Raw genomic sequence first — 20,423 nt, forward strand, 5'->3', positions numbered from 1 at the left:
GGATTGGAATCACAGGATATGAGTCATCCAGTTCTGAAAGTTTGGATGAGGAGCTTGGCATACCTGTTTTACGCACACCTGGTGCGAGGCAGGACAGATATGTGCCACCACATGCTAGAGTCACAGGTGTACAGAGTGACCCGCATGCATTGCGGAGATCCCAGAGGGTCAGATATCCTGTTGACAGGTTGACATACAGAGATTTTGCTATGCACTATGCATACATGACATCTATGGTAAAGCATGTGGAACCTACATGCTACACAGAGGCTATTGGAGAGCATGTATGGGAGAAAGCAATGGACATAGAGATGGACGCATTAGTCCATAATGATACATGGGATTTGGTTGCCCTACCAAAGGACAAGAATGTTATTGGATGTAAATGGGTCTACAAAGTGAAGTGCAAATCTGATGGTTCTATTGAAAGACATAATGCAAGATTGGTAGCAAAGGGATATGCACAGACTCATGGATTGGATTATGATGAGACGTTTAGCCCAGTGGCTAAGATGGGCACAGTGAGAGCAGTCATTGCTATGGCTGCAGCTAATGGCTGGGAAATGCATCAGATGGATGTAAAGAATGCATTTCTTAATGGAGATCTACAAGAGGAAGTATACATGGCACAGCCAGAAGGGTATGTACACCCTAGATATCCTACTCACGTATGCAGATTGAAAAAGGCATTATATGGTCTAAAGCAAGCACCACGTGCCTGGAGTGATAAGATGAGCAGATATCTTATCTCACTTGGTTTCCAGATTTCTACAGCAGACTCTTCACTGTATGTGAAGAAGACACAGCATGGGATTGTGTTACTAGTCATCTATGTGGATGACTTGATTATTACAGGTGATCATGGTGCAGATGTGATGCATGTTAAGCAAGCTTTAAGTGGGAAATTTGATATGAAAGATCTTGGTGAGTTGAGATATTTCCTTGGCATTGAAGTGGTGAAAGATCATGCAGGTACTTGGTTAGTACAGCGCCAATATGCCTTGGATATGTTGGCAAAGTATGGCATGACAGGATGTAAACCTATGAGTACGCCATTGGAGCAAAATATGAAGTTAAGGGCTGATTATGGCGAGGAATTGGATGATCCTTCCATGTACAGGAAGATGGTTGGTAGTCTCATATACATGACTATCACACGCCCAGATTTGAGTTATGCAGTGGGGCTAGTCAGTCAGTTTATGCAGAGCCCCAGGAAGCCACATTTGGATGCAGTGAGACGCATCATGAGATATGTGAAGACCACAGCACATTATGGTCTATTTTATGAGAGTGGTAAAAGCTTGGACATACATGGCTACACAGATGCTGATTGGGCAGGTAGCGCATATGACAGGAGGTCTACTAGTGGATATGCTTTTACACTTGGAAGTGCTGTGGTGAGTTGGAGTAGCAAAAAGCAACCTACAGTTGCTTTATCCAGTACAGAGGCTGAGTACAGGGGTGCAGCCATCGCTACTTGTGAGGCTGTTTGGTTAAAGAGTCTCTTGGCAGATTTATGTGAGCCTCTTGATGGGAAAGTTGTCATACATTGTGACAACATGAGCAGTATACAGCTGGCAAAGAATCCAGTGTTTCATGCGAGGACCAAACACATAGAGGTCCATTATCACTTTGTCAGAGAAAAGGTGCTGGATGGTACAGTTGATCTTCACTATGTGAAGACTGATGAGCAGGTGGCTGATATCTTCACGAAGCCACTTAGCAGGGAGAAGTTCGAGTACTTCCGGACTATGTTGGGAGTACATGGGATGAGCTTGAGGGGGAGTGTTGAGAGTCTTGATATCCCAAGCTCATCTACATCTTCATCGGCAGTACATCATGAGCTTGAGAGGGGCTGTTGAGATATTCAAGCTCGATGTTAGTGTGAGCCAGCTATGCTATGTGCTGGCAGATTAGGTAGGAACATGTGTGAGACATAAATGACCGCGTGTCCAGCTGGTCATAGTGTGTGGACATTAGCTAGGGTTAGTTCAGTGTGGACACAACTCATTGTGTGTTGTGTGGATTATGGAGTAGTGCATTATGCTTTGTGTGAGAGTTGACATGGCTTCCCTCTATGGTTAGGGTTTGAAATTTACATTAGGGTTTGCTCCTGTGTGTGTGTCTCCTCCTCCTCTACCGTTCTTTCAACAGGTGGGTGAGTAATTGTTTGGTTCTACCAATTCCAGTGGTTGGGTGGTGGCTAACCCACGGGCCTAGGCTAGAATCAGTGGAGTTTTAATAAATTGAAATAATAGGAATACTCTTAGAATTCGTGTAGTTAAATAAAACCCTGAAGAATTTCTCAAATGAGTAGATCAACGGCTATGCCTGATTTTGGTTAGGAAAAAAGCGTTGATTTCCTTAGATGATTAGATCAACGGCTGTGCCTGATTTCGGTTAGGAAGAAGCATTGATTTCTTCAAATTAAGTCAGTGATAGTTTTCCTTCTATCTGGTTTAATCAAGTGAAGGATAGTTTAATCTCTTGACCCGTTAGAAAATTCGTTAAAGAAAATAAAAAAGGTGGAATCGTCGCCGTTTTCTAGGCAAGGGAAATTTTCCTGGTTTCGGTTTCGGAATGACCACCAGATTAGTCTCGTGTCTCCGGACATTCGGGCGAGGCCCCCGAGTGGGAAACCCTACCCTGTGCAAGAGGAAGCTACTTCTGCTCTGCTGCTAGCAACCGTGAATCTAGTGCACGGAGGGGGTAGAGGGGTCTCACACAAGGCCTCGCCTTCGATATTAACAAAGGGCCAACTCTCAAGAAGCTGTTTGGCTATTATGTACGCGTTATGTGGATACCTGATTGGCGGCTCCACACTTTTGAAGACATTATAGAGCCCATATTTTGGACCAGCCTACCGGGTCTTCCATTGTGCCCCTATTGCTCCTGCCTTGCAATGGGACTTTGTCTGCACCTATTCCATCTACTACAGATAGCTTCGACCAGTTCCGAGGATAGACTTGCTTTAGGGAGGGGGATATGTTAGCCACCCTAGTTAACATGACCTTCGCGCGGCTACTACACCTCTTGTAAGTCATCATTTTGTAACCATGGAATGCACTAATTGTAAATAAAACATGGGATGGCCGAGATTACATCATGTGTAATTCCGGTCATGAGGATTTGATGCACATAGAACTAATAAAACTAGGAAGACTAGTTTTGGGCCCCCACGTAATTGGGTGGCCGGACATTATAAATATGAGCTCATGTATATGAGACATTTGGTGAAATATGAAAAGGGACAATCCCATTTGTCTCAATTGAGTTTTGCCTTCTCTCTCTGTCTCTCTGTCTCTCTCTCTCTCATTTGAGTTTATGGTTGCTTGCTTGCTTGTGTTGTGTCTTGCTTGCTTAGATTGTTGGTGTGTGTGATTAGGAATGGTAGTGCTCTCCCTTCTCTTCTCTTCTATCCTCTCATTGCTATCTACCATGCCCCATTTGCATACGATTGGCATGAGGTAGAGATTGAGCTCTCCATAGCTTTTTCCATCTTGCTCATTACCTAGCCTTGGATCTCTCTTTGGGTGACACAAGGAGAGTGTGGAGTGAGCCCCTAGCGGCTTCACATCGAAGAGTTAACCCTCATAGGGTTGGCTAAGTGCCATTCACTGGGTGGATTCAACCCTTGCATGCACCTTTCTCTTCTTATTTTTCTTGTGTGGGTGAGGAAGTATGTTATCCATTAACACTGTGGCTAGCATCAGCCTTTACCTTTGCAAGTTTTGCTTGGAGTCTGGCCACGTCTTCCTTTGCTTCCTTTAGCTCTAACTTCCATTGTAGCCTTGTCTTCTGGGTCTGCTACACCCTTTCCGCCACTTGCTTTGCTTCATCTATTTGCATCTAGGGGGCAGCTCTGTAGTTTTCCCAATATCGGGTCTGTCATTTCTGAGCTGATTCTCATTCTCTATGCAGTGTTGCATTTCTAACTCCAGTGCGTTTAGCTCATTGATGGTGTCCATTTCAAATTTAGTGCTCCTCTGAAGATTTTGTTTGTACTCCTCTACCTGCTCTTTGGCCTTTTCTCTGAGCCTCTCTCAATATATTTGCATATTCTTTGGAGGGTGTAGCATCCTACAATGTCGTATTTCTTTTAGCTAACCTTTTTGCCTCCTTTTCCCAATGTTCTACTTTCCAAACAAGTGGTAGCCTTCAGTGCTTGTGCTAGATTCTGGTCTTCATTTTCCACTTGCCTACCCTTTCCGGAAGTACTTATTTTGGGGGACTCCTGGCCCTATTGGTTGTTGCTGTTGTTGTTGGCTACTGCTCCTTGTCTTCATCATCATCTTTATCAGGTCATGGATGACTTGTTGTTTGTGGCTTGCAAGACATCTGTTCATGAATCTCTATCAGGGCTTGTAGCACCTGATCTCACACCTTGCTAAGTCTGGCCTTTGTTGTTTTTATCAATGCTGCTTTGGCATCTAGTGATAGGCATAAAACTTCTTCTTCTTCTTGGTTTTTTAAGGCTTGGGCTTTTGATTGGGTGACTACCAATGCCGCTATGATGTCGAGCACTTCATCATTTAGTCCTTGTGTGGTGTTGGCCCAAACCTTTGCTGGCTTCCTTGCTTCAGCTAATTCTGCACGCTAATTCTGCACGGAGTCCTTCCACTTGCGCTTGGAGTAGGACTAGGGTCCTTTTTTCCATTGCTATCTTCTTCTGCATCTCCTCATTTTGTTGTGCCATCATTTGTGTTTTGCTTTCTAATTCTTTAGCTTTAGCCGTGGCATTTACTATCATTCCATGTTGTTTATGATTTAGGGTGCACATGTTGTTGATTGTGCTCCGGGCCTTCTTCTCATACTCCTCCATAGAAGTGAGATCTTGTGAGAGGATGTTTATGGCTACATCAACCCTCTATTTGTATGCAGTTGTTGGTTGGGGAGTTCCGCCTCCAACTCTCCGGGTAGCTTGAAGCTGTGGCTTAGCCCTTCCTGCACTTTCTGTACCAGGGTTGCCACCCAAGGCAGTAATTCTGTTGGTATGACCACTTCTGCTCTTGTGGGGGCAGCTTCCCCTTTTGAGATTTTTCTCTCTTTTTCTATTGTTCTCCTTCTTTCCTCTTCTCTTCTTCCTCCTTCCTTCTCTTTTCTTCTTCTTCCTTTTAACTTCAACAATGGATTCCTGATTCTGTCTCTCCTCGAGCATCATTTTTCTTTCTTCTTCTGCCTTCTAATTCTTGACCTCTTCCGGGTCAGGCAGCATCTCTTCATTTATTCTATTCTTCCTCTTCTTGCTGGCTTTCTAGGTAATCTTCTACCATTCCTCCTCATCATCTATGTCATCATCAAACAAACTGAAAATTACCTTGGCAGATTTCAAGGATCCACTGGCTTCCCTATGATGTTTTTTGACATAGACATCTCCCGTCCAACGATCCACCGCCAACGATCCACCGACTCGCAGCCTGAGCGATCACCCTTAGGTGCGCATGTACTACAATGCACTGTTTCTCCTTAGCACAAGTGGCTACCCTCTTTGCCAGATTTTATTTGTAAAAAGCGACCGAGATTATTTTTTCTCGTGCTTTTACTGCTTTGAGCAGTCTATAGTTTTATTGGACATATCCTCCATTTTGCCCATAAACATGACGTTCTGTAATGGAAACAGAACACATTCTTATGGAAATCTGAGCCTTTTCTCTTTTTCATTTCTTGCATCAGCTACTTTACCTGCAACATTAATTCTCTAGGGCTTGCTTGTGACTTACCAATTTTCTTTGTGTTGTCCTTCTTTTTCTTTACTACCACCACTAGAGTGTTCTACGAGGAGTTGCTTGAATTGTTCTCTTCAATGGTGACACTCTTCTTGGGCTTCCTCTTTTGTCTCCTTTCTTGACTTCATTTTTCTACCATTTTGGCTAGCTCAACTAGTTCCTCGAACTCCTCTTTAATCTCCGCTTACTTTGTGCTAACTGCTACGTGGATATCTAATCAGCAGCAACAATTTGCATTGAGGTTCGGGTTTGTTATGCCAATCTCTACCTCAATCTTAGCGGCTTTTTTGCATAAGCTTCCACATCCATATCCTCTTGTCAGAGAGCAGACTTTATCTTCCGGAATCTTCCCATAAAAGCAGTCACTCATGACTTCTTCATAGGTCTGGAAATGGTTGTCTTGATATCTTGACACCCATTCCATGGCTATGCCTTTGAAGGTTTTCATGAAAGAATCTCTCCAGATTTCACTGAGCTCTAGCTCTTCCACATCTCGAGGTCTGGCCACTTTCCACCAGTATTGCTCAAACCTCCTCACATGAAGATCTTCATCTTCCCCTTTTTCTCCTAAGAACACCGAGAAATTTTTGGCTAATGATGCCATGGCTCCCTTGAACCTTTTTTGGGGATTTTATTATGGTTGTTCTTCTTGGTTTTGTTGCTCCACCCTTTTTGGGCTTTTCGAACCTGGACTGTGCTTGACTTATCGCTCTTGGCACTCCTTTTCTTGGTCCAAATGGTCCTCTTGCTTGTGTGGGCTACAAAAGTTTCCACACTGACTTCTTGATTATAATAATATGAGGCACTCCCAGCTACTACGAGCTTCCTAAGGGTCTCTTGGAAGGCATTATCTTTCACCATTCTTAGATTCATGAGCATGTGGAAATAGTGCCTAAATATGATTGGGTTGTGTGGTGAAAGGCTCTGTATTGTCTTTTCTGGAAAACTCCTTTCATGCCATGGTTTCTCCTTGGACTTGTTCTAAGTGGACACACCCTTTCCTTTGCCTTATGGAGTAGAATGTTACTCAACGGAGGTTTTTCCTAGCAGATGGTTTGGTGTTCCCCAGCAAGATTTCCATGTGTTTCTCGCTGATTTTCCTCTTAGTGTGAAATGACAAGACAACAGTCTCTGTGGTGATAGACCAGTCAAGCAATGCCGTGGGAGACGTGCAGTCACCCACTAGAGTTTTCGGGTAAGAACACCAACTCTCAAATAGTCACAAGAACACATAGAGTACCATTCTACTGAACAAACCTTCACTCTCACTCTCTTTGTTCTCACTCTACATCACACCACTAACTATCTCACTCATTCTCTTACACATAGACAACATGTTTAGTAAAACAGAGACACTGTAGACTTCATCCACATAGTGTAGAGCAACACATAACGATAATGAAATTGTAAGATTCCTCCCCAGCCTCTTAGGATGTCCAATATCTTCCCCTGTAGTAAAATCCCTCTTCAGAAATATAAAAGATCGTGTTTGTACCAGTTTTGGCCTAGAGAGAGAAAATCTTATAGAGAGTGGTAATTCAATTTTTAAATATTTTTGGATGGAAAAATATCTCTTCTTATTAAAATAAGTTCCCCCAAAACAGAAGTTCAAAAAGATTTTCATAAGGTACATTAGAAATCAAGTAAAATCTGTTGAAGAGGCCTTATCCTGAGAGTCAAGATTTTTTTAAAATTTTAAATTAAGGTTCCTATGGGCCAATAAGATCAATCCATGTGTGGGGAGGAGATAAATCCAATTTGTAAAAGAAAATACCCAAAAATGAGTAAATGCTCACATAAGATGAAGAGTTGACTATGTACAAGGGTTATTAGTAAAAAACTATGAGTATTACTAAAAAAATGAGATATTTTGGGTATAATGATTCCATTTTGACACGTGTAAGGAAGGGGAGTCCCATCAAGGAGGTGCCTACTTCACATGCTTGAATGAGTTTTAAACTAAAAAATAATGTGATATTTTTATCTCTCCTCTCTCTTGGATCAAAACCGAATAAAAAAGGAACCAAACTAGGTCCGAATCTAGTCCAAATTCAACCAAACTGAATTTGGAAAATTCTAGAAATCAGTTGGTCTTGGTTAGAGCCTCCCTCTCCTATAAATAGAACCTGAGCCCTTTGTAAAAAAATAAGAGAATTATACTATGCTAGAATTATGCTGAAATAATGATAATTTTTACTATTCTCTAAACTTCTCTCCAAATTGAAGAAATTGGAGCTTCCCTCCTTTTTCAATCTCCATTGGTGGCTCCATCAACACACCAAAACAATTGATTGGTTGGGGGCCTCTACCATGATCAAAGAATCAAGCAATTTGTAAGGTAAATTGTGAATTTTGATCTTTTTCCATAATTTCTCGATGTTTCTCTCTTCTCAACCCCTCTCAAGCTTGAGAAGCTTAATTGGAATGGCTTTTTAATGCTATTGAAGTTAATTGATGAATGGTAGTAAGGAAATACATAAATTCCCATTTATGCTTAATTTTAATGGTTTTTATGATTTTTGTCTTCTCTAAAATGATTATGATGTTATGCCTCATTGAAAGAAGGCATTCTCCTCTCTTCTTTAGTAAATCCAACCATTCTTTATCCTAGATAAATGATTAATGGATAAAATCAAGTTTTTCATAATGTTTCTCTTTGATAAGTAGAAAATGTTTACATTAGAATGATTTAAATACTCTTGGTGAAATTCTAATTAATTTAGAGAATTAAAAATTAAAAAATGGTCAGCCATACAAAGGAGATTATGGTAAAATTTTATAAAATAGTGTAAAATAGGTTTTACTTTTTTAATTTAAAAAGAGTAATTCCCATCGTATATGTATTCTTAAAGGTAATTTTCATCCTAGATATAAGAAAATGCATACTAAAAATATTTTATTAAAAAAGTGTTACTTTCTTTAGAATTAAATTCTATGCATAGAAGGAAGCATAGTGAAATTATTATTTTTATTAGAGTGATTTTCATCATAAATGATTTAAATGCATAATCATATGCATAAAAGATATTTTTTATATTAAAAGTGTGATTTTTATCATAAATGATTTTATGCATAAATTAGATGCATAAAAGTAATGCTTTTATATTAAAAGAGTGATTTTCATCATAAATGATTTGTATGTATTAAAGATATATTTTTTATATTAAAAGTGTGATTTTTATCATAAATGATTTTTATGCATAAATAGATGCATAAAAGAAATTCTTTTATATTAAAAGAGTGATTTTCATCATAAATGATTTGTATGCATAAACATATGCATAAAAGATATATTTTTATATTAAAAGTGTGATTTTCATCATAAATGATTTTTATGCATAAATAGATGCATAATAGAATTTCTTTTATATTAAAAGAGTGATTTTCATCATAAATGATTTGTATGCATAAAAGATATTTTTTTATATTAAAAGTGTGATTTTCATCATAAATGGATTTTATGCATAAATTAGATGCATAAGAGGAATTCTTTTATTCTAAAAGTGTAATTCCTACTAAGTTGGGTTTATGCATGGAAAGATGCATAAAGAATTTATTTTAATCCAAAAGTGTTATTCTCATCAATTTTGATTTTATGCATAAATAGATGCATAAAGAATTGTATTTTTAATTAAAAAGAGTTATTTTCATCAATTTTGATTTTATGCATAAAGAATTTTATTTTTAATTTAAAAGAGTTATTTTCATCAATTTTGATTTTATGCATAAAGAATTTTATTTTTAATTCAAAAGAGTTATTTTCATCAATTTTGATTTTATGCATAGAAAGATGCATAAAGAATTTTATTTTTTATTCAAAAGAGTTATTCTTATCAATATTGATTTTATGCATAGAAACATGCATAAAAGATTTATTTTTATTTTGAAAGTGTCATTCTCATTAAAATGGAATTCATGCATAAAAGATTTATTTTTATTTTGAAAGTGTCATTCTCATTAAAATGGAATTCATGCATAGTAAAATGCATAAAAGGTTTATTTTTAATTCGAAAGTGTTATTTTCCTTAAAATTGAACTTATGCCTAAATACATGCATAAAAGGCTTTTTATAAAAGTGTTATTCCTACTAAAGTTATCTTTATGCCTAATCAGACGCGTAAAGAATCTTTATATCAAAAAATTAGAATTCTCCTACATTCTATAAATAGATGTGATAAGATGTGATAGGAATCAGATAGATGTAAATGTGGATGTGGATGTATGAATGTAGATGTGAAAGTGGATGTATGAATGTAGATGTGAAAGTGGATGTATGAATGTGAAAGTGGATGTATGGATGTGGATATAGATATGTATGTATGAATGCGGATGTGGAAGGGGATGTATGGATGTGGAAGTATGAATGTGGATGTGGATGTGGGTATATGCATGAATAGGTGGTACACTAGCTACCAAATTTCAAGGTTGGGAGCTGGAAGGTAGCTCAGTTGGTAGCCATAGGAATGTTGGGAATTTTAAAAGACTTCAATAAGTTTTTTAATTTATTCAATTCAGGGTGCAGAGGAGTGGGGGCACTACCTTTGCATGTCTCGCAACCATCATGAGTGCCCGTTGGTTGCAGCAGACAGCACAGCAGGGGCCCTCGTCTGGGGGGGAAGCCTGCCAGCGTGGAAATTTGAGGAGTGCCCGTCGGTTACAGCGCAGCAGGGGCCCTCGTCTTGGGGGGAAGCTTGCCAGCGTGGAAATGCTAGAAGCTTGAGAGCAACAAGAAAGCAAGCCGAGAGGGAGGTCAGACACCAGGACACACAGGGGAAATGTTGCAGGCAGAACTTCCTCTCCCACTTCTTCTCCTGCTCCCTCAGGCTTTGAATCTTCTCCAGAGCCATCCCCAGCCAAAAAATCTCACAGGGTGCTAGCTTCCTCCTCTCCTTCCTCAGCTGCAGCAAAGGCCAAAGGGGCTATAAGAAAGGGGCATTATCCTCTTTCACCCCAATCACCTACTACACCACGCAAGAAGTTCAACATGCAGCTGGGCTCAGATGCCACTCCATGCACAGAGGTGAGCATCTTTACACATGTTGTTGTGTAGCCAATTTTTGTTCAGGTGTCTGGCTTGTGTGAATTTTTCTAGAGGTGTGTTGCACATGCATGCTAGGGTATTACCATGCTGTTCTAGGGGGTAATGGAGTGAGTGTGCTCACAATGTCATCCATGAAACAATGTCCCTATTGAATACCTCACAAAGTAAATTTTTTGCTTCAATGATGACTCCTCACTTGTCGTGTATTGTAATAAGTGTGTTGCATACCAAAACATCCCTAGAAAAATTCAAGTTGTGGGCAATAGTGCTTTATTGAGTTTTAGTGACACTACATTGCATATTGCATGCTGACAACACACTAGAGAACACATTTTCTACACCTTTGATACTCCCACACTTTCTATACATGTGCAAAAGCATTGTTAACATAAGCATACTTGTAGCCTCATGCATATATATGGAAGGTGCATGTCCAAAGCAAGCAGGTCATACATGAAAATATGTTAGTATAAATGTGTTGGACTGATTCTAGTTGTGCTATGGAATGTTGCAGGGCAATGTCCAATTTGAAAGAAAGTCAGTTTTCTGTATGACCAAAGCCCAAGCACATGAAGTCTACGGTCTTTCAATTTCTGGAGTGGATGCGCGAACATTGGGTGAGGCTAATTTTACAGATGCAGATTGGCTATCATGTTTTGATGAGGTGCCAAGAAGGGGCAGTAAAGTAAAATGCAGGACTTTGAAGCTAGAGTTGTGGCCCAGGTTCTACACCCTTTTTACTTCGGTATATCAGGAACCTCCGAGCAACTATGGGATGGAGGTGACCAAGGCATTTGCAAGAGGTTTTGTGCATGAGTGTACAAAAGGGCCAGTCGATTGGGCTTTATTTTCTGAGAGCATGCTAGCGTCTATGGATGCAAAGCTACAAGCAAAGAAGCACCGATGGTCTATTTTCCATGCTTCCTCTGCACCGCATACCTCCAGGTTTGAACAGGTGAAGCCTCTTGAGCAATCGGAGACAGTACAAAATATGCATGTGGACTCAGAGGCAATTGCTGTGTTGGACGGAATAATTGAGGTGCTTGAAAGGAAATATGCTCATGCCCTGTCAGAGCTCAACGAAGCTACGAGAAAAGTTGACAAGTACAAAGCGGATATGCATCGAGATGAAGGGGCACAGCTCCTGGTTAGTAGTTTGAAAAGACAGTTGGAAGATGCACAATCTGAGTACTGGTGTTGAAAAAACTTCATCCATTGGCTGAATGTTTTTGGCATCCTCATTATGTGCAATAAATTCAATCATTAGAAAATATTTTCCCACCTTAGTATAGACAGTAAACCATACCAAATTGAAAGTAAACCCTCACAACTTAACACAAGCTCTACCGATTCCAGCTACAAAAGATACATACTAGAAGCTATCATACTTACCTTCAGGCCTCCCAGCTTTGGTGGAGGCCTTGGAAGCTTTGAGCTTTGGTGGAGGCCTTGGTAGCTTTCAGCATGCCTTAACATCTTGGTATCCCTTGGTAGCTTTTAGCATGGAAGACTCAAGCATATCTTGGTAGCTTTTAGGCATCCCTTGGTAGCTTTTAGCATGGAAGACTCAAGCATATCTTGGTAGCTTTTAGGCATCCCTTGGTAGCTACCAAGCTTCCAAGGGTAGTAGTTAGGCTTCCAAAGGTAGCTACCAGGCTTCAAAGGGTAGCTATCAGGCTTTTAAGGATAGTTGAGAGGCTTCAAGGATACCAGGTACCTACCAGGCTTCCATGGGGAAGCTCTCAGGCTTTTAAGGGTAGCTGAAAAGCTAGAAGGTAGCTACCAGGTAACTACCACGATTCCAAATGTAACTTTTATGATATTAAGGGTAGCTGACAGGATTTGAAGGTAGCTACCAAGATTTCAAGGGTTAACACCAGTCTTCAAAGAGTAGCTATCAGGCTTCATGCTTTAAGGGAAGCTAACAGCCTTTCCAAGTAGCTACCAGGTATCAGGCTTCAAAGGGTAGCTATCAGGCTTTTAAGGGTAGCTGACAGCCTTTCCAAGTAGCTACCAGGTAGCTATCAGGCTTTTAAGGGTAGCTGACAGCCTTTCCAAGTAGCTACCAAGAATCTAAGTAGCTCCCAAGCAGCATAAGATAGCTACCTTGCTACGAGAATTAGCTGCCATGCTACAGATGACAACTCTAGGTGGTACCATTTATCCACATGCATCTTACCCTCACCCACCTAAAGGTTGAAGACCCAGCAGATGCTGGGAAGTTACAGGAGTTGAGGATGAAAGTGGACAGATTGTCACTGACCATCCAAACTGTGGATGGAGTTGTTATGGGTACTGTTCCTGCTAGTGCGGGCTGTGAAAGTCAAGAGTTTCTAGAAAATGCAAAACAAATAGAGATGCATGTGCGTGCTCAGGTGGATTTTGTGAAAGACATGCAGGCAAGAAGGAACAAAGTGTTCCTATCCTTGCCAACACCTAAATTACCACATGCAAATCTGGGCTTATCTCGGATGCGCACAATATTTGTTCTGCTTGTGGATTGGTCATGTATGATGCAGATGGTCTTTGCATGTTTATACTTCCTTGTGGTCATGCTTATCATATTTATTGTTTTGCTCACCTTGCTATACAAGCAAAGAGATTTGCATGGCTATGGGATCCACGCAAATGATCTCGCCTGCTACAAGGTCTTTGGTGATGCTTGGCCACATTGATGCCCCCGGTTATGCAAGGGAGTCACGAAGCACAGTACCCTCCATGCTTCCAAACACTGCTGCCAAATCGTGCTTTTCCCACGGTACGTACCATACTGTTATGCTCTCTAACCCTTGTCTTCATTAGTGGTTTTTTTTGTGTACCTTTTTGTATGTAGAAAATTTACAGTTGGACACGGAACTTGAGACCGTGGCAAATTTCCTTGGAAAAAACAAGGAACCTGATCCAAAGGATGACACTATCAAGGAGAGAGAACTTGTGGACTTGGTGTAGAAAGTCCTGTAGATAGTGACATGGACAAGGAGAATCATCAAGAAGAGAGTCTTTCACTGCTACAAGCCTTTAAAATGTTGAAAAGGGAAAGAAAGAGGAAAACAAAAGGTTGTGTTCACTTTTATAATTGAATGTAGACTAATATGTTTTCACTTGCTAATGATTGTTTTCCATGCAAGAGGATCTTCTAGCCAGCGTCCTCCAACTTCAAGCAATAAGGACCTAGATAAAGTTTCCAATATAACAGATGATCAACCGGACAAGGATTCCGAAACCTGCCAATATCTCTGAAGGATCGGGACAAAAAGGTGCTATTGCCAAAGTCAAAAAAAGATTGCAACCCTAAATTTTGCTAGTTCTCCCCATGAATGCATGTCTACCCCCCTTTTTTGGGTTTGTCCCATCAATAGCCATTCTGGCTCTGTAACCAAATTGTTGACATTTTCTATTTAATGAATGAAAAGAGTCCGACTATTTTGTTTCTTATATATCTCTCATTGTTATGTATTTCATTCATTTCTTTTCCAATGTATGAAATTTATCATTGCAGACACTGTTAGTGTGGATGGACTAGTTGAAATATCTGGCAATGTCCTCATAAGCTAGAATGGTGATACACTGCAAGATAGTGATAAAGTGCATGATGGTGTAAATAAAGTGCAGGATGGTGATAAAAAGCAGGATGGTGGTGATAAAGTGCAGGATGATGGTGAAAAAGTGCAGGATGGTGGTGATAAAGTGCAGGATGTGAAAAAGTGCAAGATGTTGATACAATGCAGGATGGTAATAAAGTCACAGAGGAGGATAATGATGTCTGGGAAAAGGCAAGTTTTTGGTGTTTTGTCCAGACATCATGCCTTGCAGCCATAGTACAGAATGCAAGGAAAACACAGGATTGTGGTGTTCCTGTAAACAATGTTGCTGACATGCTAAGACAGATTAAAGCACAGGCTATTAGTTTTTATGATGCATTTCAGGGGAAAAGTGAGGTAAAAGGTGAGTGTGGGACTGAAAAGGACAGCTCTCAGAGCTCATAAAATGAACCAGCAAAGAACTATGTGTTCAAGGAGCATTATGAGGCACAAGACACAACTTCAGTGGAGGGTGATGTAAGTGCCCATATTGTTGTTGATCAGAAAGCATCAGAGTTGTTTGAAAAGCATGAGAGTAATCAGAGAACTGAACTGAGAGATGATATCGAATCGATATTGCAGGTGGTAGTGTGAGACATCCTAATGCAAAGATGTATCGTGCCTGGGAGGATCCAACCAGCCCTTCATTTCAATTACGACCAGCTTTAATTTTGGATCTCAACGGAGTGCTACTCACAACGGTTGACTGCAGATATGCACAAACCCCCCTATTGGAATATGCTTGAAGTGACAGATATGGGTGGCAGGAAGTTGTTAGGGCAAAAGCATGATGCTGAGAGGTTTGTGCAATGGTGCTTGGAACGCTTTGATGTCTTTATATGGACTTATGCTAACAAGGTCAATGCAAAAAAAAATTGAGGTGCTTTATGCCTTTTCACGTCCACTGGTTCAAAGGCGTGCTTACGCAAGAGTTCTGCACAAAAGGAGACTAAGTTCCAGAGAATTACCAAGAAACCAGTGTTTTATAAGAAGTTGACCGTGTTTTGGGAGGCTTATTCTCAGTATTCACCAACAAACACTATCATGGTGGATGATAGCGAGTACAAAACTTTATGGAATCCTCAAGGAACTGCATGTATAGTAAAGAAAATGGAAGATCGACCCTGGGGAAATGCAGGCTTATCTTACGATAGTCCTCAGAGGCTGGCTTGATACATGGCTTGGTGTCGAGGATCGCGTCACCTATACTATAAATACGCCGCTACCAATCATGAAAGATGATGACAGCATAGCTATGCGCAAACGAGGTGGATGTACAAATATATGAACGAATTGTAGTATAGCGAGACTTATGATCAGCCCATTATGTTCCCAACAAACTAAATGTAATTTTTATTATGGAGTCCACTTTGGAACCTTGTATATGTTGTAGAAGTGTTCTAATTGACATAATGCGATGGCCGTTTTTGCACTCTTGCAAAGCTGTAGACTGGATATATAAGTTATTTTCCTGATTACAGGTATCATTTAGTCTAAATTTGAAACACTGGTATAATGTAAAGTTTTTCGATTTCTGCTATAATGTTTTTGCACTACTAAATTTGAAACACTAGTATAATCTATAGGCTGCTACCTTGGTGCTACCTAGGTGCTTGCAGCTACCTTGGTGCTACCTAGGTGCTACCTAGGTGCTACCTAGGTGCTTGCAGCTACCTTGGTGCTACCTAGGTGCTTGTAGGCTACTACCAAGTGCTACCAAGTTCCTACTGCTAGGTACTGGTATACTGGTGGGTGATACATTTATTTCTAGATGCTGCTAGGTTAGTATGCAGATGCTTGGTTTATTCCCAGGTGCTGCCAGGCTAGTATGCAGGTGCTACCATACTACTACCTGCTTGATACCATATCACTATCTTTTGCTATCTTGGTGCTACCTAGGTGCTTGTAGCCTACTACCAAGTGCTACCAAGGTCCTCCTGCTAGGTATTGGTATAGTGGTATACTTTAGAAGCTCATTAATTGTGCATCTTGAGCAATATGGTCATGCCACATCATAAGACCCATAGTGTAAAAGAATACCTTAACATGTATGGAATGTGCCTAGTAAGATTTACCATGTACCACAATTTGAGCATCCCTAAGAAAGATCAAGCAAGTTTAATTATCATTCACAGACACCCACAAGCCTGGTGTGGCTTGGTGACCCTTGCCTGCAAGAGATCAGCATGAGTAGACGAGGATCCAAAAAAAACAAGTATGTCCAAAAGAAGCAGCTTGAATTATTTTCAGCAACCTATACATCAAAGGGAGTGGTATTGTAAATAGCCTCCTATGCTTCTGGGGAAATCAAAAATCTCATCCCACGTCCTTGAACCTTTTCCATTGGAAACTTGATGGATCTTACAAGGTGGGATGGCAAAATAGCTTCAGGTTTGCACCATGATAGCTTATACTCATAGGGATTTCCTTTTGCTTGTTTGTACCATATTCCCTTGACAATAAATGAACCAGCAAGGCAAACATTCCCCCAGCCATTTGTTAGCTTAGTATCAGATTTTTGCTTCTGAGCTGTGCATTTCAAGACATAAAAATCTGCAAGCTCCTCATTGTCATGAGGAGCTATGACAATTGTCACCAATGCAAAGTGCATCACTCAAAGCATCATGGTGTCCTTCGTATGCAAAATCTTCTTCTTCATTAGCATCTCTGACATCTTTTGAAGGTTCAAGGGTAGCATACTCCCACTTCTTGACATGTGACTTCCTAGAGCATGTGAGATCCCTGTTTCCACCGCGCAACGGATTCGGGGTGCTAGCAGCGGAAGTAGCCTTTCTTGCGCGGGCCAGGGTCCCACACTCGGGGCCTCGTCCACGGATATCCGGACAAAAGACTAATCCGTCGGTTTTTCCAAAACCGAACCCGAAAAAACTTCCTTTATCCGAAAAGCACGGGCGATTCCACCAGGATAACTTTTTACTCTAACGTAGTCAAGTCCATTACTGATCAAACTGATCCGACTGCACCTTTAAAGGTACTTGGTCAATCAAGGACGAAACTTGCACTTGGATCATTGGGATCAACGCTTTTTTCCCCATCAAGAGGCACAGCCGTTGATTCCTATCCATAGAACAATTACTATCCGGGATTTACTTCATCTATCGTAATAACAGAAATTGAGTCTTGATTTACGGATCCATCAGTCCAGCCTAACCCCATCCACCAGTCCCATGGGTTCGCCAACCTCCCAACCACTGTAGTGATGGGATCCAATTAGGAATTTGGTTAGGTTTTGTCCCGGGTACCAGGGAAAAGAGTTCCTAGGCCCCCTAGCCGGAAGTTCATACAAACATAAAACTAGTCACACCATTTACACACCCAATATGAAATTGCCTTTTTCTCAGCATCAATTAACTTTCAAACAATCCTTTAATGAAACCATTATGTCACTGATGACAATCCTCAAAGTCTCTGGTTGAATCCTTATTTCCCGTCATTCATTCATCGGTGTACTTATGGCATCATTGGCAACCAGAACGCTCACCACTTGTTCACTCAGGGGCCTTTTCCATAGTTCCTAGCTCATAGTAACCGGCAATATATTCATATAATAGAATGGAATCTCTGTGGAAGATCAGCAAGATCAACCCACAGATCCATATAAAAGAGCCATGGACTCATCCGTTGAGGACCTGCAAGGTCAATCAACTAGATCCATGCCCGGTTTCAAAAAAACAACTCTTACTCCTTGTTCCAATATCTTCCACGACGCACGTGTGGGTATCTTCGGCGACCCAGAGCCCGAGCACCGTATGGTCAGCACCCTCTAGGATCCTTCGCAAGTGACCTAGCGCTTCACTCATAGGCCGCTTCCTTGGTCTCTCATCCACCGTACCGGAAGCTCACCATTTAAATTGAACCGAGGCTGGTCAAGACCTCGATCGACCTTGCTACACGAGACGTCCTCCATTGACTCTCCGTCACAGCAGTTGCAACTTTATCAGTTCGGTCTTCATGACCTTAATCCTCAAGACGGTCAAAATGCTTCCCCAGCATTCTTGACATAAAACAGTCATTTACAAACAGTCACAAAATACAGTTTCTATAACAAACTCTCGTCTTTCCACATTATCCACTCTCGGACCACATTACTTACTCCCTATTCCATTCACAATGTGTACTCATTCTCATCCATTCACTCATATAGACTACACATTATTTCACATACACATTCACATTCATTATTCTACATACATATCCATGTTCGTACGTCCACATCATACATCCAATTTCACATTCATACATACGCATCTACATGCATACATGTATTTTCACATCCTCATTCATACATCCACATTATACATACATCCAATTTCACATTCATACATTCATCTACATGCATACATCTATTTTCACATCCACATTCACATACATACATCTATTTTCACATCCACATTCACATACATACATACGCATCTACATGCATACATCCATTTTCACATCCACATTCACATACATACATCTACATCCGAATCTACATCCATACATCCACATCCATATCTTCATTCATTCACATCCATACATCCACATCTACATACATACATCCATTTTCACATCCTCATTCATACATCCACATCTACATACATACATACATCTATATCTATATCCATACATCCATACTACGCATCTACATCTCATTCATACATACGCATCTACATGCATACATCTATTTTCACATCCACATTCACATACATACATCTACATCCGAATCTACATCCATACATCCACATCCACATCTTCATTCATTCACATCCATACATCCACATCTACATACATACATCTATTTTCACATCCTCATTCATACATCCACATCTACATACATACATACATCTATATCTATATCCATACATCCATACTACATCCATTCTCGCCCTAACACATCCCATATACATCTTATCCCATCAGATACACTCTCTACCTTGTCCCATACACATCTTAACACATCCTAACTCTTCTTAACACATTCTATCACATCTCATACACCTCTTATCATATCCTATCACATCTCATACACCTCTTATCATATCCTATCACATCTCATACACATCTTATCACATCTTTTCACATCTCATACACCTCTTATCACATCCTATCACTTCCCATATGCATCTTATCACATCTTATCACATCTCATACACCTCTTATCACATCCTATCACTTCCCATACGCATCTTATCACATCTTATCACATCTCATACACCTCTTATCACATCTTATCACATCTCATACACATCTCATACACCTCTTATCACATCTCATACACCTCTTATCACATCCTATCACTTCCCATACGCATCTTAACATATCTTATCACATCTCATACACCTCTTCTCACATCCTATCACTTCCCATACGCATCTTATCACATATTATCACATCTCATTTAAAAATCAATCTTTTATGCATCTTCCTATGCATAAATTCATTTTAAATGAAAATGACACTTTTGAATTAAAATTCCATCTCTTATGCATCTTCCTATGCATAAACTCAATTTAGATGAGAATTGACACTTTTGAATTAAAAATCCATCTTTTATGCATCTTTCTATGCATAAATTCAATTTGGATGAGAATAACACTTTTGAATTGAAATTCCATTCTTTTATGCATCTTCCTATGCATAAATTCAATTTAGATGAGAATGACACTTTGAATTTAAAAATCAATCTTTTATGCATCTTCTCAGGTGGATTAATTTATTACTTGATTTATGCATGTTTATGCATAACAATTATCTAGAGAGATCTTAGGGTTTTAATAGCACTGGTGAGGGTAATCCTAGAGTCAAAGCAAGACTCGTAGTAGAGAGGGACTGGGAGCTGCACAGAAGCTGGTGCAATAGGAATTAGTGGCTGTAAAGCAGCAGTTGGCATCGAGGTTGCAGGGAGAGGAAGAGGAGGATGAGGAAGAGCTGGATGTGGAAGAGGTATAAGAACACTAACATCCTCTGGGAATGGCTCATCCATAAAATTTGTACTATGCATTAGGTGGAGAGGAGTTGATGCCAAACAAGCTCTCATCAAACGAAGCATCCTGAGAAATGATGATGTCATCA

This window comes from Cibotium barometz, chromosome 21, assembly GCF_041138505.1.
Source record: "Cibotium barometz isolate CiBa-2024 chromosome 21, ASM4113850v1, whole genome shotgun sequence".
Lineage (NCBI taxonomy): Eukaryota > Viridiplantae > Streptophyta > Polypodiopsida > Cyatheales > Cibotiaceae > Cibotium > Cibotium barometz.